The following is a 21477-nucleotide window of genomic DNA, read 5'->3' as shown; positions in this document are numbered from 1 at the left end:
GTAGGGAGTGGTCTACCTCCCAGTGGGAGAGGTTTGCCTGGCAACACAAGAAGAAGGCTAAAAGGGATATTTCTCCTTCAGAGGCTCCTTTGAAGAGAGAAAACCCCAAGACTTCTTCTTCCGTAGCCCTTTCCTCCTCCGAAGCTCCCACTCGAGCGGTCTCTCCCGAGACACCTGCGAGTGGTAGCGTAGACCGTATTGCTGTTGACCGATCCCGGGGTGTGGGAGAGGTAGTTGCCTCCCATAGCGAGGCAGCTGCCCCTCCTCCCCCGGAGGAGGATTTAAATATTGATTGTTCCAACACGGTTACTTACCTAGAACTACCTTCTTAGGAGTTACTGGTAACTCTACCTACCTAACCAACCAGCTTTTTGTATAGTTTACCCTCCTTACATTTTCTAAGGAGTCAACCTCAGGCGGAGTGATATGTGCCCTGAGGCGACCCGGGGTCGGGAAGCGTGCTAGCTCAGGTCGGCGACTCCTCAGTAAGTTTCTGGTTGCGTCGTGATCATCATCTAGCTGCGCTCTATCTTACCTTGTGCGATCCTTTGTGCTTACCACGCGTTACCCACGTGTTATCCACGTGTTAACCACGTGTTTCCCTTTCACTTTCCCTTTGCATCCTTGTGTCTCTTTGTGTATTAGCGTTGCGTTATGGAGCAGCCTCGTCGTTGCCCTGGGCCTGTGGCTGGGAAGTCTTGCGGGGCTTTCCTTTCGAAACCTGAGATTGATCCCCACTCCTTGTGCTCCACGTGTAGGGGAAAAGTGTGTTCCCCTGCCTCTACGTGCCTGGAGTGTGCTTCCTGGAGTGAGATCCAGTGGGTGCTCTTCGTGACTAAGAAGAAGAAGGTGGCTAAGAAGTCGCCTAAGGAATCCAGTATCTCGTCGCCTGTGGTTTCCCCAGATGTCTCGGCAGACCGTAGCTCCCGTCCTTCTTCCCCTACCCAGAGTAGGGGACGAGGTAAGTCCGTTGCGGGGAAGAGGCCCATTACCCTTCCCCAAGAGTCTGATAATCCTGTGGGGGAAGTGTCTAGTGTGGGGCAGGCATGTGTGGGGCCTTAGGGTAGTGCGGGAGTGTGGGTAGGAGGAGAGGTCCTGGTGCCCGCAGGTCCCGTCTCCTCGGAAGATCCTATGTGGGGTAAACCAAGTGTGGATTCTTCCCCGGCATCATGGCGTGTTTCAGGTGCTTCAACCGCCGAGGGAGACGCCGAGAAAGGAAGTTCGTCGTCTTCAGACCCCACCGCGTGGGTACCCCCTAGGACTCCCTTCAGGTCTCCCGCTAGAGAAGAAGACGTCGAGCAATGGCTCTACAAAGGACTCGCTTGGTCCCCTCCGGCTCCCTCATCTACGCTACCCCCGTGTTTCTGCAGCCTCCCACGCCTGAGAAACGTCGAGAATTTCCCCCCACAGTATTGGACGTTTCGGGTGGTCTGATGGATTCGTCCTCATCCTCGTCATCATCGTCGACATCAGACTCTTCTTCCTCTTTGTCGTCAGAGGACGAGGACAGGAAATATAGCAAGAGAAAGAGGGAGAAATCCCGCAAAAAGAAGAAGTCCCGTTCCCGTTCAAGACAAGGAAAGAAAAGCTCTAAGTCCTCTAAGAAGAAAGCAAAGAGGAGCAAGTCCAAGGAGTGGGTGAACATCACAGTGCCCCGGAGCGAGCTGTTTAGGGTTACCACAGCCGCGGCCGCTTCCGGGTGGCTCCCTAGAGCCTCGCCTTCTGTGTCTCATCCTCCTACCTCCTCCTTCGGACCAGTCGCCCGGCAAGAGGGGTCGAACCGGGCCCCCCGTGTAGTGACTAACCCAACAGTGGCCTCCGCTTCTTCTTCCCTTAGGAAGGATGTACGTCGTATGAAGGAAGGCTTAGCGTCGACCACAGGCACCTTGGAGGCCTTCCTAAAGCACCAAGGGCGCCCGTCGGTCCGCATGGATCCCCCATCCACGGAGTCCCCCGTGGAACAAGGTACACCCATGACAGATACCTTCGTCCCCATGGGGCAGCCCATACCACAGGCAGACTCGTCCAGCGTTGCCTTTCTCACCGTCACGGAGTACCCCCGTACGGAGGAACTAGTGACGGAAGACCTGGCGGAAGGAGGGGAGTGCTCGTCTGACGACATCTCCTCCTACCGTAAGGTTCTGGCCCTAATTCGTCGGCACCACCGATTAGACGAACCTAAGCCTTCAGCAGCAAAGGCCGTGCTCTCCGGACTGTCCAGAATGATCGACAGCCCGGTGCAACAAAAGCCTTCATTGTCTCTCCTTCTCGCTCCGGACGTGAAGTTGGGGATGGAGCAAATAGATGACTACCTGGCAGGACTGGCGGGGGCCCCCAGAAGCCAGAGTTCCTCCAAGCTTCTTCCGGGGCTGAAATCGCAGAAACGTTTTTACGTCCCAGAAGGGCATCGCGGCGGACCCCGTGCGGTAGAAGCAGCGGTGACCTCACTGAACCAGGGAGCCTTGGAAGACAGGGCCACCACTGCCCCCGTGTGCTTTTCCCCGTCAGAAGCCTCTATGATGGAGGACATGGCACAGGACCTTGTCTACGTGTCCTCCTGGTTGGATTGGTGGTCTTGCGCCTTGGTGGGGTTTCAGGCGTCCCACGACCTCTCCCTTCCGGACAATCAGGCCATGCTGAGGGAGCTAGTTAGTTTGGGAGGCAAGGCCTTTAAGTTTTTGTCATCCCAGTCCCTGTCTATGGCTACGAACTGGGTTCTTAGAAAGAGGGATACTGTGCTTAGCAAATTGGTGCGGAAGTTACCGGACAGAGAAGGGAGGAGACTGAGGAATTCCTCTGTGTGGGGAAACGACATTTTCCCCATCAATTTGGTGGAGGATACGATGGAGAAAGTGAAGAAGGTGAGAGATGTGGACCTTAGCCCCCCCCCCCCCCCCCTATGAGGAAGCCCGGGTTTACAAGAGCCTCAGCGGACGTCCCTCACTCCTCCCAGGCCGCCCCTTTGCTGCCTCGAAGAGAACCACCGTCAGCTCCTTGGCTTCAAACCTCTCAGCAGCCCACCCGTAGGACCAACGCAGAGGTTGCTCTGGCTGCTCCTTCAGAAGGAGGTAGGAAGAGAGGCCCCCTACTCTGACAGGAGCCCCTAGTAGGGGGATGCCTCAGACATTTTTGGCAAGCATGGCGGGATCTCGGTGCGGATCCCTTGACGGTGACGGTCCTGAAGGAGGGCTACAGACTCCCTTTCCTAGAAGAACCTCCCCCTCTCATCCCAGCCCACCGGGCCGAGTGGCTGGTTCCAAAGGACCCCTTGAAGAGGTCGGCGCTGCAGGAGGAAGTAGCGTTCATGATCGCCAAGGGAGCTTTAGAGCTAGTGGAGAACCCTGGCCCGGGTTTCTTCAGCAGGCTCTTCCTTGTGGAGAAATCGACAGGAGGGTGGAGGCCGGTCATAGACCTCTCAGCCCTCAACAAGTTCGTCTCAAAGACGGACTTCAAAATGGACACCCCCAAGACAGTGCTAGCAGCTTTGAGGGAGGGGGATTTCCTCATGTCCCTCGACCTCAAGGATGCCTATTTTCAAATCCCCGTGCACCCCTCCAGCAGGAAGTTCCTCAGAATCAAGTGGGAGTCCAGTGTCCTGCAGTTCAAAACCCTTTGATTCGGCCTATCGACGGCCCCGCAGGTGTTTACGAGGGTTTTCACCACAATCTCGGCATGGGTGTACGAGAAAGGCATACGACTGATCAGGTACCTGGACGACTGGTTGCTTCTTTCTGCCTCAAGGGAGCAACTGAAGGAGCAAGGCGTGATGTTGCTCAACCTCTGCAAGGGATTAGGGATCACGGTCAACCTAGGAAAGTCCCAGCTAGTCCCCAGCACCAGGATGACTTACTTGGGGATGGTCCTGGATACCCAGTTAGTAAGAACCTTCCCCTCAGGGGGGAGGATAGACAACCTGGAACATATCCTTCAACCCTTCCTAACGGGCCAACCCAGGAGGGCCAAGGACTGGCAGAAGTTACTGGCCACCTGGTTTCGCTGGAGAAATTAGTACCGCAAGGGAGACTCAGGCTCCGCCCGGTACAGTGGAATCTGAAGGAATCTTGGACCCAAGGCAAGGAGCCCCACAAATTAGTCCCAGTCCTCCCGAAGACGAGAGAGACCCTTCTTTGGTTGAACATCAGGTCGAACACAGAGAAGGGAATGCCCTTCGCCCCCGATCCCCCGGAGATACTGTTGTTCACGGACGCATCGAAGGAGGGTTGGGGAGCACACCTGCTAGGAGAATCGACAAAAGGGCAGTGGTCCAGCGAGGAGGCGTCTCTCCATATAAACATCCTGGAGATGATAGCGGTTCTGAGGGCGTGTCGAAGGTTCGTACACTTCCTACGAGGAAACACTGTGGCGTTTATGTGCAACAACGCCACAGTAGTGGCGTATGTAAAGAAACCGGGGGGCCTGAAGTCAAGAGTTCTATGCGCCCTAGCCACGGAACTGTTAGAGTGGACGACAGAAGAAGGGATACAACTGACGGCAAGGTTCATCCCAGGAAAGAGGAACGTGCTGGCCGACGGCCTCAGCAGGGCAGGTCAAGTGATAGGTTCAGAGTGGACCCTACACCCGGAGGTAGCTCGGACAGTCATCCTAATGTGGGGCTCCCCAGTGATAGACTTGTTCGCCACACGTCTGAACGCCCAACTCCCCGTGTTCTGTTCTCCAGTCCCAGACCCGTCAGCAGGGTTCGAGGACGCCTTCCAACATCCCTGGGACGACCTTGATGTGTACTCCTTCCCTCCCTTCGGTTTAATCAGGCAAGTGTTGAACAGAGTGAGAGCGATGTCCAACCTGTCGATGACTTTGGTAGCGCCCTGGTGGCCGGAGAGAGAATGGTTTGCAGACCTAAAAGAATTAGCTCTTCGTCCTCCTTGGCCGCTTCCGGACAGACCAGACCTCCTGCGTCAACCTCACTTTCACAGGTGGCACGAAAACCCTCGATCCCTCCGCCTTCACGCGTGGAGGTTATCGAGAAGCTACTGAAGAAAGAAGGATACTCATCGAGAACCGCGGCAAGGATGTCGGGTTACCTACGGCGTTCCTCGGCAGTAGTTTACCAAGCAAAGTGGGCAGTCTTCGTGAAGTGGTGTGCGTCCAAGAACATCAGGCCCTTAGGGGTGTCGATCCCGGACATTGCAGACTTTCTGGTGTACCTGAGAGACGACGTGAGCTCGTCTATTTCAGCCATCAAAGGAGTACGAGCAGCCCTAGGTCAAGTCTTCCTCCTTAGGGGCATTGACTTGGGAGCCTCAAGGCACATCTCTATGCTCATCCGCAGCTTTGAACAATCATGTCCCCCCCAGGAAGTAAGGGTTCCACAGTGGGACCTAGCCAGAGTTCTCAAGGTTCTGTCAGAGCCACCCTTCGAACCTCTCAGGGACGTACTAGACAGAGAACTCACCCTTAAAACAGCATTCCATTTAGCCCTGGCCTCGGCGAAAAGAGTTACCGAGTTACACGGCCCCTCTTACGAGGTCTCACACTCCAAAGGGTGGAGAGAAGTTACCTTTAGGTTCGTCCTTAGCTTTGTGGCGAAGACGCAGAACCCGGCATGTTGGGATCCTCGGTTTGATGGTTTTTCAGTGCCAGCCATCCACCGCTCCGACAACCCGAAGGATCTACTCTTATGTCCCGTGAGAACAGTAAGGAAATACCTGGAGAGGACCGCAAAATTCCGCCTTGCAGATCAAAAATTTATTCGTCTCAACAGGCCGGGTGAAGAAACCGGTCTGGCTACGACAGGTGATAAAGAGAGCCTACAAGGCTTCTGGGACTCCTCTCCCAGGTAAACCAAGGCCACATGATATTAGAGGTCTGAGCACCTCCCTGGCCTTCAAGAAAAACATGGCTGTGGGAAAGATCCTGAAGGCAGGGACCTGGTCTAGACAGTCCACCTTCACGGAACACTATCTCAAAGATTGCTCGAGAAAATCCTTGGACAGGTTTTCCATTGGCCCAATCATTTCGGCCCTTCAAGAGATCTAAGGTCATGGCCCCAGGGTAACTGGGGGTGTTAATGCCAAGAGACACTAGTTCCTTCCTTAACCTTACCCTCCCCCCCCTCACCTCCTTTCCTTCCTTCCCCGGGCCGTACTGACCAGGAGGATGTCGAAAAGACCTTAGTCACTTGAGAGAACATGTATCGGAGTTGGTTTTGAAAAGGTAAGCCATTAGACACTAAGTGAGTTTTTTGGATAGTTTCCCCTACTTTTCGTGCAGTTTTCTAGTGGTCGTAGAACCAAAACCTCCTTAGAGGTTCCCTCTCTCGCGTGCCTCCCCGTCGGCTTCTGGTCCCTGCAGGACACTCCCACCTCCTAAAGTTTAAGTCTCCTAAGAAGGTAGTTCTAGGTAAGTAACCGTGTTGGAACAAATCACAAATTTTTAAGTAATTTGTATTTTCCTAACATACTTGCCTAGAACTACCTTCAGGTTATGGCCCACCCATCCTTCCCCGAGAACCTGCAGGGTCGAGTAGTACCTGTTCCAACGAAACTTACTGAGGAGTCGCCGACCTGAGCTAGCACGCTTCCCGACCCCGGGTCGCCTCAGGGCACATATCACTCCGCCTGAGGTTGACCCCTTAGAAAACGGAAGGAGGGTAAACTATACAAAAAGCTGGTCGATTAGGTAGATAGAGTTACCAGTAACTCCTAAGAAGGTAGTTCTAAGTAAGTATGTTAGGAAAAATACAAATTACTTAAAAATTTGTGATTTTTCCTGTTAATAATAATGATTTATTACAGCTTTGGGCTTCCTTGGGGCTTCAGGGTTGGCCCTCCAGGGAAGCCCTGTTTGACATGATCAAACTGGGTGCGGCTGTTGAACAATCGCCGACGACAGCAGAGATAGATCCTCTGTCGGTCGTTGACGTTGTTGTGACGGAGGCATCGAGTTGTTCTGCTCAAACTCCTGTGCCTGTTGTTGCTGAGGTAGCTGAAGGCTTAGGTTTCCCCTCCGAACATCCTTCGAGGGAGGAACTAAGTCCTACGGTGTCTTCTGCCGGTGATTCTCCCTCCTCGAGGGAGTTCACTAACAGAGACACCTCTGCAGAGGCCCTACGAAAATCAGAGTTCTGATCCAACGGCCCCTCGTGGGCGTATAAGGCGGAAGGCTCGCCCTCCCCTTCACCGTAGAGGCCTTCCTTCTCCTCACAAGGGAGTTAGGAGGCGCCTCTTTGGCTCGTCATCCCCGCAGTCCTCTGCGGAGGAGACACCTCACCGATCACCGTTCCTGCCAGCTACCACCTTAGACCTCTCCAGGGATTGTTCGCGATCCTCGTCGGAGGATGGTCGTCCTTCGGAACTTTGTATCCAGTCACCCTCCAGACATGCTGCCCTGCCATCTCCTTTCAAGGAGGATGCGCGCTACGTGCCATCTAAACCTGTCATTGCGCAGGCACCGGTCCCTTCGGGGCAAAAGGGCAATGAGCGCAAAACTGCGCATCATACCTTTGCGCGCCAGGTTATACCTTTGCGCGCCAGGTTATACCTGCGCGTCCTCCTTCTGTTGCCGCTGATCCTGATTTAGCGCCACGGCGCTCGCCTGCGCACGTGCGCCCGGCAGTTCCTGACAAACGCGCGGTCTAAGAGGCACCTAAGTTAGTGCACAAGCGCTCACAGGTGTCTCTAGACGACAAACGCGCGGTCCAAGAGGCACCTAAGTTAGCGCACAGGCGCTCACAGGTGTCTCTAGACCCCCAACACTTATACTGCTATGGGTGATGCACGCCAACCTCGCGCTTTTCCTGTTATACCGCAAACGCGCTCACCAACGCACCAGCGCGCTTCTACATCACAGCGCGCAGTCCAGGAGGTTCCCAAGATAGCGCACGGGCGCTCACGGGTTCCCCTGGACTCTCTGCTAACGGCACGCAATACAAAAACTGCGCACAATGTTCCAGTAGCACGCGAGGTTCCAGCTGCGCGCCCAGTTCCAGTCGCGCGCGACGCTTGCCCATCCCAACAGCGCACACCTACACGGCCAGTTCATGCTGTGCACCCTGCGCTCCCATCGCAACAACGCACACCTGTGCGCCCACATCCTGATGCGCGCCATGCGCACCCACGATCCCCTGCGCGCCCGGCTATCTCACGATCGCCTAAGGCAGCTGCACAACCTGCACACCTCTTGCCTGCGCGCCAACGTGCGAATTCGCCCTCGCGCTATCACCAGGCGGCACAATCACGCCCACGCCCGGTCGTTACAGACACGCACCAGCATGCTACCGCGCACTTGCGCTCATCAGTAGCCCATCAGCCCACTGCACGCCCTCGCATCCAGCCTTTTACCCCTCCTCATAAGATAGCTCCTGTGCGCCAAACGCCCTCGCCATCTCCTATGCGCGCCCGCGCCCCCTCTTGCGCGCCCGCGCCCCCTCTTGCGCGCCCGCGCCCTCAACCTCGCACGCCCACGCCCACACTCAAGTGTGTGCGCGCGAGCGCGAATATTCTGTTGCACATGATTTATTTACGCGCGATCCAGATCAGGGCTTTTCACGCGATCACCAGCGTGATCGGCGCAACGATCGCCAACGCGATCACGCCTGAGTTACATCAGGGGTACAGGCGGACAGGTCAACATCACGCTCCCCTCCCCGCAAGCGCAGAACAGCGCGCTCGCCGGAGGAGGGGAGGTTTCCGGACAGGTCTAAGGATCTTTCTTCTTCCTTCATTGCAGATTCTCAACAGTCGAACCCTCATGTGTCGACCCCTCCAAGGGATCGAACGATCCCCTTCTCTCCAGAGGAAGTATCTGACAGTGCAACTGTCTGCCAGCAGCCCTGGTTTGGTACCATTGTCAGAGCGCTTATGCAGGCAATGAAGCCTGTGCTTTCTGACTTGGGTCACAAATCAGTGGCAACTTCCTCCCCCCTGAAGAGGAAGAGAGGAGTCCCAGACGTGGTAACTTTTTCTCCAAGGACTATCCTGTCCCCTCGCAAGTCCTTACGTAAGGCTCCTACCCCACCTCAGACTTTCTCTCCCTCCTCTGCGGATGAGTATTACCCATCCTCAGGAGAGCCAGAAGATCCGGTCTGTTCCCCCATCGCACCAATGGGGGAAACTCTGCCGCTTCCTGAGAAGTCCCCTCGTGTAGAGGTGGCGAAGGCCTTACAGCTTTCATTGCTGGAGTCCTGCATCCCTCCTAGGAGGGAGCCGAAGGACTCGAAGACTGTTCCCAAGTGTTCCGCAAGGACCCGACAGGAACCAGATAGACCTTTGGAGAACGTCTGCGAGTCTCCCCAGGAAGAGCCTCTGGGGACGGGAGACTTCGCTGCCAGTACGTCAGGAGGAGAGCACCAGGAGTCAGAACATGCGTTCTGGCAAGTCCTGACCCTCATGAGGAACCTCAATGGGATCCCAGACCCAGAGATTCCTCCTCGTGAAGGGAAGGATACGGTCCTGGACCGAATCTACGGCACCCAGAAACCCTCTAGGGCTAGTGCAGCTTTGGCCTGGTCTCAGGGGATGAAGAGTGCCAGAGACAAGGTTGAGGGCCAGCTCTCTGAGCTTGCCTCCTCCAATAGATCCAGTGCCGGTAACAAGCTCCTCCCTCCTCCTCGAGTACATCAGAGGAGGTACTTTGAAATCCTAGAGGAGACTTGTTTGAGTCTTCCAGTACACCATTCGGTGGAAGAACTCACTGGGGGAGTCCCTCTTGAGAGACTCTCCAACCGGCAAGTGTCCTATTCCGCAACTGAGATCCTAAGCCAGGTGAAAGTTGCGAAGTGTGCCATGCAGGCAACTTCGTGGCTGGACATCTTGCTGGGATCTCTGGGCATCCTAGTACGTTCTGAGGACCTGTCCAAAGAAAGTACCAGGAAGGCACTGGAGACATTCTTACTCTCAGGCACGCGAACCATCGAGTTTCTGGCCCATCAAGTCTCGAGCTTGTGGGCCAACACGATTCTCAAGCGTCGGGACGCTGTGTCTGAGAGGTTCCACCAGAAGGTCCCCAGTTCTGATGTTAGCAGGCTCAGACACTCATCCGTTCTCGGTAAGAGCTTGTTTGAGGCAAAGGACGTGGAGCTAGCCTCTGAGAAGTGGAGGAAGTCCAATCAGGATTCCCTCATCCACAAGGCCCTGACATCGAGGCCTTACAAACCTCCAGCAGCTCGGCAACCCCGTCCAGCTAAGGATACTAGGAAGACAACGACAGCAAAGCAGAAGGTGTCTAAGCCCTTTCCTGCCAAGGGCAGAAGGGGCAAGAAGTCCTCCAGGGGAGGAGGCAAGATTCCTAGAGGGAATGGCCAAGGCCGTAAACGCTAGGATTGGCAGTCCCCCTGCATGTCCACCAGTGGGGGGATGCCTACAAAGTTGCGCGACAAGGTGGCAGCAACTCGGGGCAGATACCTGGAATTTCCGTAATCGGTCAGAGTTATCGCGTCCCGTTCATCTCATGTCTACCTCCCCTGACAGCGAATCCAGTGTCATTGAGCTCCCTTACCATGGGATCAGTAAAGGAACAGGCCCTCTGGGCAGAAGTCCAGACCATGTTGAAGAAGGACGCTCTCCAAGAGGTTGTGGACGGGTCCCCAGGCTTCTGCAGTCGACTCTTTCTTGTGAGAAAGGCATCTGAAGGCTGGAGACCAGTCATTGACCTCTCGACACTGATCGGGTTTGTCAAACAGACTCCGTTCAGTATGGAGACGGCAGACACGGTCAGGCTTGCAGTGAGACCATAAGACTTCATGTGCACACTGGACCTGAAGGATGCTTATTTCCAGATCCCAGTCCACCTGTCTTCAAGGAAGTACTTAAGATTTTATCTAGACGACAAGATCTACCAGTTCAAGGTGCTGTGCTTCGGTCTCTCCACAGCACCCCAAGTATTCACCAAGGTGTTCACCCTGATTTCATCATTGGCTCACAGGATCGGCATCCGTCTCCTCCGTTATCTGGACGACTGGCTGATCCTAGCAGACTCGAAGGCAACCCTTCTTCGCCACCGAGACAAGCTTCTCGAACTTTGCCAAGATCTAGGGATTATGGTAAACTTCGAGAAGTCCCCTCTGCAGCCCTCTCAGAGACTGGCATACCTAGGCATGGTCATAGACACCAATCTCCACAAAGCCTTCCCATCAGACGACAGGATAGCAAGGCTGAGGAAGGTCGCGAGACCTTTCCTCACACGAGAGGAACTTCCAGCCCAAACGTGGTTACGTCTCCTCGGCCATCTCTCCTCCCTGGCCCGTCCGGTTCCCAACAGTCGCCTCAGAATGAGATCTCTCGAGTGGCGACTCAAGTCGCGGTGGAATCAAGGACACGATTCCCCGGACACCCTGATCCCTATGGGACAACCGGAACAGATGGATCTCCAGTGGTGGGTGGCAGGCGAGAACCTACGAAAGGGAGTGGATCTTTTCGTCCTCCCCCCGGACTTGATGTTGTTTTCGGACGCATCAAAGAATGGGTGGGGGGCCCACGTTCTGAACCACAGGACCTCAGGCCTGTGGTCAGAATCAGAAAAGTACCTTCACATAAATCTGCTAGAAATGAAGGCCGTGTTCCTGGCACTTCAGAAGTTCCACCAAGTCCTGGTGGGCCACTCTGTGGTAGTGATGAGCGACAACACCACAGTGGTGGCTTATATCAACAAGGAGGGAGGTACCTTTTTAGAACAGCTATCCCATCTTGCAGTAGAGATACTGAGATGGTCCGAAGTCCACTTGATCACACTAGCAGCTCGCTTCATTCCGGGCAGAAGGAATGTGCTCGCCGACAGTCTGAGCAGAGCGACACAGATAGTGAGTACCGAGTGGTCTTTGGATCCTCAAGTAGCCAACAAAGTCCTGACTTTGTGGGGTTCCCCGACTGTGGACCTGTGCGCTACAGCGCTGAACTACAAGCTCCCGCTGTACTGCTCCCCAGTCCCGGATCCCAAGGCTCTCTGGCAAGATGCCTTCCAACAACGGTGGGACAACATCGATGTGTACGCCTTTCCCCCGTTCTGTCTGATGAGGAGAGTACTCAACAAGACCAGAATATCGGTCAACCTTTCAATGACCCTCATAGCTCCGCTGTGGCATCACGCGGAATGGTTCCCGGACCTTCTGCAACTCCTTACGGAGCCTCCAAGGGAACTCCCTCCATGTCACGACCTACTCAAACAACCACATGCCAACATCTTCCACAAAGCCGTAGCTTCGCTTCGACTTCACGTCTGGAGACTATCCAGCATCTCCTCAAAGAGAGAGGATTTTCGCAACAAGTTGCGAACAGGATGTCTGGACACCTGCGCAAGTCATCCGCAGGGGTCTACAAGGCGAAGTGGCGAGTTTTCTGTGGTTGGTGTCGTGGAAGGGGTATCTCTCCACTCGATGCCACTATTCCAGCAATAGCGGAGTTCCTCGTGTATTTGCGGAAGGAAATGCGCCTTTCAGTCTCGGCAGTGAAAGGCTATCGCTCAGCCTTAAGTCTTGCTTTCAGGCTCAAAGGAATGGACATTTCTTCCTCACTGGAACTTTCTCTTCTCATACAAAGCTATGAACTTACCTGCCCTCAGTCGGAAGTGAGACCCCCTCCTTGGAACGTGGTTCGAGTTGTCAGGTCTCTAAAGAGACCTCCCTACGAACCACTACGCCAGGCTTCAGATCGCCACCTTACTTGGAAGACGGGGTTCCTGCTTGCTTTGGCCTCGGCCAAGCGAGTCAGCGAACTACATGGTCTCTCATACGACATCGCCCATTCAAGGGGATGGGGGTAGGTAACGTTCAGGTTCTTCCCTGAGCTTGTTGCCAAGACTCAGAACCTGGGAGTGCCGGACCCTCGGTTCGACTCTTTCCAGGTTTCGAGTCTCCGTTCTGTAACAGATGACCCAGACCATCTCCTACTTTGCCTAGTAAGGAGTCTGAGGTTGTATCTTAAGAGAACAGCTGCAGTTTGTCCCCAGGTTCAAGCCTTGTTCGTGAGCACTGGGAAAACGAAGAGAAGGGTCACCAGGAATACCATCTCAGCCTGGATTCGCAAGGTAATACACCTGGCCTTGAATCCTGACCCTGCTCCGTCATGTCGCCCTAGAGCGCATGATGTCAGGGGCATATCTACGTCCCTGGCCTTCAAGAAGAATTATTCAGCAACGCAGGTCCTGTAAGCTGGGGTGTGGAAGCGTCAGACCACCTTCACAGCCCACTACCTGCAAGACGTGACCCACAGGAGGCTCGATATGTTTTCTATCGCCCTGTGGTGGCTGCACAACAGCTGGTCTAAACCTCAGGCTCCTTAATGGACAAGTAGCAGAAGGTTGAGGGCATTGTTACCCAGTCTTAGTCTGCATGAATGAAAAGGTATGTCTGGCCCTTATTCTTTTCTTCATCCTCTCCTCTCTTGGAGATAGCAGCATCCTGGGTTCTCTGCACAGCTGACCTCAAACCACTGCAGGTAAACCATGCTTCCTTGTGTTCCAAGTATTAAGTGTAATACTGTTATGTCCCCATACCCTGACGAGGTGGTATTGGGAGAGTCCTAGCCTAGATTTCCATCTGAGGAACTCCAGGTCAACTTCCTGGGACGAGTCACTTTTCACCTTCGCACACACCTTACGTAGGCCGCAGCAGTTTCACAGCCGCTAGCGAGGAGCAGGGATTCCCTATTGTCTGAGTACGTAAACACTCGAATATGGAATCCCTGGGCAAGCCAAAGCCAGTATGGTAGGGACTTACCACCCTTCCTAAGGGTTAAGTCACCCCATGTAAATAGCGTGGTTTGTATTTCAGTTACGGAACAAATGACATTCGTAGATAATTTTTATATTTCCTAACTATACAAACCTTAGCTATTTACACATATTTTCCCGCCAACCCTGTCCCCCGGAATAAGTCCTACCTCTAAGTAAAGTGAAGCAATCACTATGTGTGTGAGGGGGGAGGGGTAGCAAGCTACCCCTCCCTACCCCCCGCTAACTAGCGGAGGGGTAGTAAACCCTCGTTAAAATTCTTATGGCTCGTAATTTCAGCTACGCCGAAGTAATTACCCCATGTAAGTAGCTAAGGTTTGTATAGTTAGGAAAAATACAAATTATCTACGAATTTGTCATATTGTGACGACTGGTACCATTGACAGTGAGGCATTTGTTGATCTAATGCACCACATACAGTAGTGAAAGAAATAGATATCTGTTTGAGGCTCGAGGTGAGGATGGCAGGTTCATCCTTGCCAAGTTTCTTGGACATGATGTGTCCTACTCTGCTAGTGGTGTTTTTAGCTTTATATCTGAAGCAGGTCACACTAGGCTGACACACCAAGTTTTTGCTGGATGGCCAACATCAACCATATTGTGACGACTGGTACCATTGGCAGTGAGGCATTTGTTGACCTAATGCACCACATACAGTAGTGAAAGAAATAGATATCTGTTTGAGGCTCGAGGTGAGGATGGCAGGTTCATCCTTGCCAAGTTTCTTAGACATGATGTGTCCTATCCTGCTAGTGGTATTTTTAGCTTTGTATCAGAAGCAGGTCTTCTGAAAGATATTTAACTATTAAAATGACACCTTTGCTTTTATGGTTTTAATTGAATATTTTTTTATTTATTTTTTAATTTACAATAAATTATATTGGCGTTAGTGACCATAGATGTCAGGATGCCAGAAAACCTCAAATCAATCAAGCAATCAGACTTCGTTCAGCATGGAGACGGCAGACGCGGTCAGACAAGCGATAAGGCCGCAGGGCTTCTTGGGTAAACTGGATCTAAAGTACACATACTTCCAGATCCCAGTCTATCTGTTGTCGAGGAAGTATCTACCATTCAACATCGACAACAAAATTTACCAGTTGAGGGGGCTGTGCTTCGGCCTTTCCACAGCCTCTCGGGTCTTCACACGAATGTTTGCCCTGGTGTCATCCTGTGCACACAAGCTTGGCATCCGTCTCTTTCGTTACCTGGATGACTAGCCGATCCTATGCAGACTCTGTGGTAACCTTTCTTCAACATCGAGACAAACTTCAAAGGCTTTGCCGGGATCGGGGGATCTTGGTAAACCTCGAGAGGTCATTCCCGCTTCTCACTCAAAGTCTAGTATACCTGTTATGATATTAGACACCAAACTACACGAGCTTTCTTTGGCCATACCCTAGCGAGGTGGTATTGCAAGACTCAGAATAACTTTTACCTTGACAGTCACATTGCTAGTATCTCATCACACATAGTTTGTGTAAACTGCAGACCATGTTTAGCAGGTTTAGCGAGGTGTTAGGGTCTCCTTAATTGTGCACTAACCTACACAATAGGGAGTACCCCGGGTAAGGCCAAAAAGCTAGATTGGCAGGGACGTCCACCCTCCTAACGGGTGAGTTACCCCTATAAATAGCGTTGGTTTGTATTCCAGTTACGGAACAAATGGCAATTTTCAATATTAAACTTACCCGATAATCATGTAGCTGTCAACTCCGTTGCCCGACAGAATTCTACGGAAGGGATACGCCAGCGATCGCTATACAAGAGGGGGGTGTACTCACAAGCGCCACCTGTGGCCAGGTACTGCAGTACTTCTTGTTGACACCACTTCAATTTTTCCTCTGTCGTGCTTCCGGCAAGACGTTCATGGATACGCTTATAATTTTGGAGTCTTGTTCAGGGTTTTTGGTGAAGTATTGCTCTAAGATTTCAGCTTTCGCTATTCAGGAAGTTTTATTATTAGCTTAGCTAGCTTTTGGAATTAATTTGATTAATTATGGTGACGAAGAGAGTACGAACTCTCTTTCACCTTTAAATGGCCGACCCTTCCCTTAGACGGAAGTGTTGGTGTCTAAGAGAGTATAGACTCTCTTTCTTAATTTTGCTTAACAAAAGTTATAGATTTATTTTATATCTCTCCGCCTTTTATAGGCCTCTTCGATTAACTTCCTTTTTTATAAATTTTTTATAAATTTATTAAAATTAATTTTTATATTTGTTTATATTCGACCTTTCCTAATAGTAGGCGGTCTTTTCTTGTACCGAAGTTAATTAACATTGAGCCCGTCATTTCGGTTTTACCTGTTAACATATTATGCTATTTTAATGTTTTTGAAAGAATTTCTTTGATAGTCTCGTACTGTTTCAAAGTTGAACTAACGTTTTGTTTTGTCTCTGCAGTTGTTGACGTTCAGAACGTTCAACTTGCGCTCTATCGTTACGATAGAGAGAGAATTTTCACGGTTTCACGTTGCAGTAAGAGTAAACCGTTTATAGCGTTTTGTTCATTCTTTCTTAGCTTAATGGTTTTAATTCTAATAAAGGAACTTTTTATTTGGGAAATCTTTCAGTTTTTTTCCTTTAACAATAATATGTTTTAACGAGTATATATGATTGGGCTCTTCTCTCAGGTTCTAAGTCAAGAGAGAGAGAGAGAGAGAGATAGAGACGGAGGGAGAGAGAGCTGGATAAACGTTTCGTTCAAGCGAATAACGTTGTTATCGTTTTTGCTCTTCTCCCTAGTCTCTTTAGGGGAAGAAGGTAAACGTTTCTAGAGTTTATTCTTGTTCTCAAGCTTTATGCGGTGAGAGATTTTAAACGTAGTTTATTTGATCTAGTGTTTAGTCTCTTTCCAGCCACTGAATTATTTATCTTTCATTAGATTTTTCTGTTACATTGTAATTCTGTTTTCGCAATTACTAACTTTTAAGGAAGGATAGAATTGCGTGTTTCAGGTACAAACCACTTAAAGTTTCGAGTTCAGTGAAATAAGTGCAAACAGAAATTCAAAAGTGATAAGTGATTAGCGCAAAGTGTGTCAGTGTTGTGCGTGAGGGTACTTCTGTGCGTGCCAGTCGTCCTCCCAGTCCGGGACCTCTTGCAAGCTCCCAAGCCCAGGGGAGAAGCAATGTCGAAGGGCAAAAGGGTTCGGCAGGCCTTGATCGGCGCACAGAAGTACCCTCGGTGGTTGCGGGCGTGTCTTACAGAGACCGTCACTCCCACCCGCAGACGATTGAGCCCTTATTTTACTCGTCTGCAGAAGAAATTTCGGGGAGAAAACGCTGGACTCAGGTCTCAAGACCTCTTAAACGTAAAGTCCAGACCTCTAGAGTTCAACAACCCGGATGCAGTCATTGGGTTAGCTCTGACTCTCCGCAGTCATCAGGTGACTGCACACCTCCTAAGAGAGGTAAGGTGATGCCGCAACAGACCTCATCTTCTGTTAAGGCTTTGCCTCAGCAGACCTTAGCGTCTGCCGACCCCAAGATGACTTTGCTGCAGTCCATGCAGTCACAGCTTGCGGTCTTAATGCGTGAGTGTCAGGCTGAGAAGGTTACACCTCCTCCTGCGATCGCTCCGCCTCACCGCAGTCCAGTCTGCCAGGCGTACGATGTTGAGGTTCCTCAGGATACCTTACCGCGTACTGAGTTGCCAGTTACCAGCGGTGTGCAGCAACCTCCGCCTTCCTTAAGGCAACCTCAGCAATGGGAGCAGGAATCTTATGCCTTACTTCCTCCGCTTCCGCTTGCGGTTCCACCAGCGAGGCAACAATCTCTTGAGGTACGACAACCTCTTCCATCAATGAGGCAGCCACCTCAGCACTCGCTGCAGCGACCTCAACAAGGCGAGAGCCTCAACTCCTTAGGCTAGCACCTCAGGAACCTCAACTCGCGAGACAAGAACTGCGTTCTGCGCAGCCGCTACCTCAAATCTCGCAGCTCACACCTCAGGAACCTCAACTCGTTCCTCAGGAACCTGCTACTGCGCATACGCAACCCTTACAGCAAGCGCAACTCTTGAGGCAGCAACCTCATGCTATGAGTCAGCCACCTCAACGCATGCATCTGCCACTTTCTCCTCAACTTGAGCCTCTTCCCATTCAACTTGGAAATAACAAATGACAATAATAACACCTCATTACTTTCATAACTTGCATTTGTAATCAGATACATGTATGCCTACACAAACATTATGATAATGGAGGTTATTTGTATTACTTAATATAAAAATATATATGTATTCCTTGCAATATATTTTTAACAAAATCGCAAAATATGGCAAAAATATCTTCAAAACAAAAATGATTCATGAGTTATGAATGTAAGGTAAATATTATGTTGATATTAAAACCCCATGCAAGCATGCATGAAGTAATGCAGTGTTGCCAACAGGGCGAGTTTCCCTTTCCTGAGGTGAAGTAGATTATAGTACATTTAGTGCAGCTTAATTCTACGATTATCATGCCGGCTATCAAATTCATCAACAAAACAGTCTAAATCAAATCCCTCGGCACGTGCACTTTCAATGGACAGTAATACGATATTACTCACTCTAGCACTGGTCATGGAATTTCTGAGAAATGCTACACGCCATGCAACACGCTCTGCTTACCTTACAGCATGCTCTACATACAGCATACTCTGCATACAGCATGCTCTGCATACAACATGCTCTGCATACCTTACCGCATGCTTCTCAGTCACACATCTTTGGTTGTTGCCAACTCACTAGACTGTCAAGCAGTTTCATAACGTTGCCTTCTAGTCTGCTGCTTTTGCACCAGTGAAACCCTCACTGAGAGAACTTAGCTTTTCTCGGATATGGTCCCTGTAGATGAGAAAGTGCTTTTCTCCCTCCTTCTGATATTCCCTTGAGGACTCTGTCATTTGGAGAGGAGCCTTTAGCTGCGTAGCCTCCTATGGACTTTTATTTAAGCATAACATGCTTCCAGGGAAGGTAATGGTTCCACTTCAGTCACTAACCCCGTCTGTTACCACACCTGCTCCCATAGACCTTGAGCTGTGTTGCAAGACATGCAGTCCAAGCTTAGTCCTTGTTAAAGGATTTTTTGTTTACGGAGTCAGTGTGTCACTGGGAAGACGTTCAACAACCAGCAGAAGTGACTTGTTGTGACGCAGTGCGGCAACCTCAGCAACCCGATAAGGAGTTGTCTGTACGACCCAGACAGTCTAGACAGCTTCGGGTTGTCACTGTACTTCCTCGCTTCCCCATGGTTGACAGTTCACAGACTGTGCAGCAGTACCATGATCTTGTGTCCGGCTCCGTCAGACGACTGGCTTTTAAGAGCTCCCACAAGTCGTCGCTGTCTGGAGATTCTCAGATGGACTATGGATCTGACCAAGGAACTGGGCCTCCTGGTCAATTTTGAGGAGTCTCAGCTCGTCCCATCCCAGACCATTGTCTCCCTGGGTATGGATCTTCAGAGTCGAGCTTTTCGGGCTTTTCCGTCGGCCCCAAGGATCTTCCAAGCCCTAGAATGCATCCAGAGCATGCTGAGAAGGAACCGATGCTCAGTCAGGTAGTGGATGAGTCTAACAGGGACACTTTCATCGCTGGCCCTGTTCATCGTGTTAGGGAGACTCCACCTCCCCCCCTTCAGTATCATCTAGCTGCTCACTGGATAAAGGACATGACGCTAGAGACGGTCTCAGTTCCTGTTTCCGAAGAGAGGAGGTCTTCTCTCGCGTGGTGTAAGAACAGCTTTCTTCTCAAGGAAGTCTACCTTTGGCTGTTCAGAAACCAGACCGCCGTCTCCTCTCGGACGCATCAGACACGGGCTGGGGTGCGACTTTGGACGGACAGGAATGCTCGGGAACATGGAATCAGGAGCAAAGGACACTTCACATCAATTGCAAGGAGTTGTTGGCGGTTCTTCTGGCCTTGATAAACTTCAAGTCCCTCCAGCTTAACAAAGTGGTGGAGGTGGACTCTGACAACACCACAGCCCTGGCTTACATCTTCAAGCAGGGAGGGACTCTTTCGTGAAGTTGTTCTAGATCGCAAGGGACCTCCTCATCTGGTCTAAAGATCGAAAGCTCACGCTGGTAACGAGGTTCATTCAGGGCGGTATGAATGTCATGGCAGATCACCTCAGCCGGAAGGGTCAGGTCATCCCCACAGAGTGGACCCTTCACAAGAATGTTTGCAGCAGACTTTGGGCCCTGTGGGGTCAGCCAACCATAGATCTGTTCGCTACCTCGATAATCTAGAGACTCCTGTTGTATTGTTCTCCGATTCCAGACCCAGCAGCAGTTCACGTGGATGCTTTTCTGCTGGATTGGTTCCATCTCGACCTGTATGCATTCCCGCCGTTCAAGATTGTCAACAGGGTACTTCAGAAGTTCTCCTCTCGCAAAGGGACACGGCTGACGTTGGTTGGCTCCGCTCTGGCCCGCGAGAGAATGGTTCTTAGAGGTACTGCAATGGCTGGTCGACATTCCCAGGACTCTTCCTCTAGGAGTGAACCTTCTACGTCTACCTCACGTAAAGAAGGTACACCCAAACCTCCACGCTCTTCGTCTGACTGCCTTCAGACTTTCGAAAGACTCTCAAGAGCTAGGGGCTTTTCGAAGGAGGCAGCCAGAGCGATTGCCATAGCAAGGAGAACATCCACTCTCAGAATCTATCAGTCTCAAGGGGAAGTCTTCCGTAGCTGGTACAAGACCAATGCAGTTTCCTCAACCAGTACCACTGTAACCCAGATTGCTGACTTCCTGTTATATCTAAGGAAAGTAAGATCCCTTTCAGCTCCTACGATCAAGGGTTACAGAAGTATGTTGGCAGCGGTTTTCCGCCACAGAGGCTTGGATCTTTCCACCAACAAAGATCTACAGGACCTCCCTAGGTCTTTTGAGACCTCAAAGGAACGTCGGTTGTCCACTCCAGGCTGGAATCTAGACGTGGTCCTAAGGTTCCTTATGTCATCAAGATTTGAACCTCTCCAATCAGCCTCTTTTTAGGACCTCACATTAAAAACTCTTTTCCTCGTGTGCTTGACAACAGCTAAAAGAGTAAGTGAGATCCACGCCTTCAGCAGGATCATTGTTTTCACATCTGAAACGGCTACATGTTCCTTGCAGCTCGGTTTTTGCTAAACGAGCTTCCTTCACGTCCTTGGCCTAAGTCGTTCGAGATCCCAAGCCTGTCCAACTTGGTGGGGAATGAACTGGAGAGAGTACTTTGCCCAGTTAGAGCTCTTAGGTACTATCTAAAAAGGTCTTAACCTTTACGAGGACAATCAGAAGCCTTATGGTGTGCTATCAAGAAACCTTCTTTTCCAAGTTCTAAGAACTCAGTTTCTTACTATTCAGGCTTCTGATTAGGGAAGCACATTCTCATCTGAAGGGAGAAGACCTTGCTTTGCTGAAGGTAAGGACACATGAAGTGGGAGCTGTGGCTACTTCAGTGGCCTTCAAACAGAGCCATTCTCTGCAGAGTGTTATGGATGCAACCTATTGGAGAAGCAAGTCAGTGTTCGCATCATTCTATCTCAAAGATGTCCAGTCTCTTTACGAGTACTGCTACACCCTGGGACCATTCGTAGCAACGAATGCAGTAGTAGGCGAGGGCTCAGCCACTACATTCCCATAATCCCATAACCTTTTTAACCTTTCTCTTGAATACTTTTTATGGGTTGTACGGTCGGCTAAGAAGCCTTCCACATCCTTGTTGATTTGGCGGGTGGTCAATTCTTTCTTGAGAAGCGCCGAGGTTAAAGGTTGTGATGAGGTCCTTTAGTATGGGTTGCAGCCCTTGATACTTCAGCACCTT

General features: G+C 51.2%; 1 long non-coding RNA gene across 1 annotated transcript in view; it reads left to right on the top strand.

The window, feature by feature from the left end:
* The window catches only part of LOC137614673 (uncharacterized), a 94868-nt gene that overhangs the window by 71818 nt on the left and 1573 nt on the right, over window positions 1-21477 (top strand). The window lies entirely within an intron of this gene.

The sequence above is a fragment of the Palaemon carinicauda genome, chromosome 21 (assembly GCF_036898095.1).
Source record: "Palaemon carinicauda isolate YSFRI2023 chromosome 21, ASM3689809v2, whole genome shotgun sequence".
In the NCBI taxonomy this organism is placed as follows: domain Eukaryota; kingdom Metazoa; phylum Arthropoda; class Malacostraca; order Decapoda; family Palaemonidae; genus Palaemon; species Palaemon carinicauda.
The sequence above is the reverse complement of the archived record's forward strand: the minus strand, read 5'-3'. Positions and strand labels throughout refer to the sequence as shown.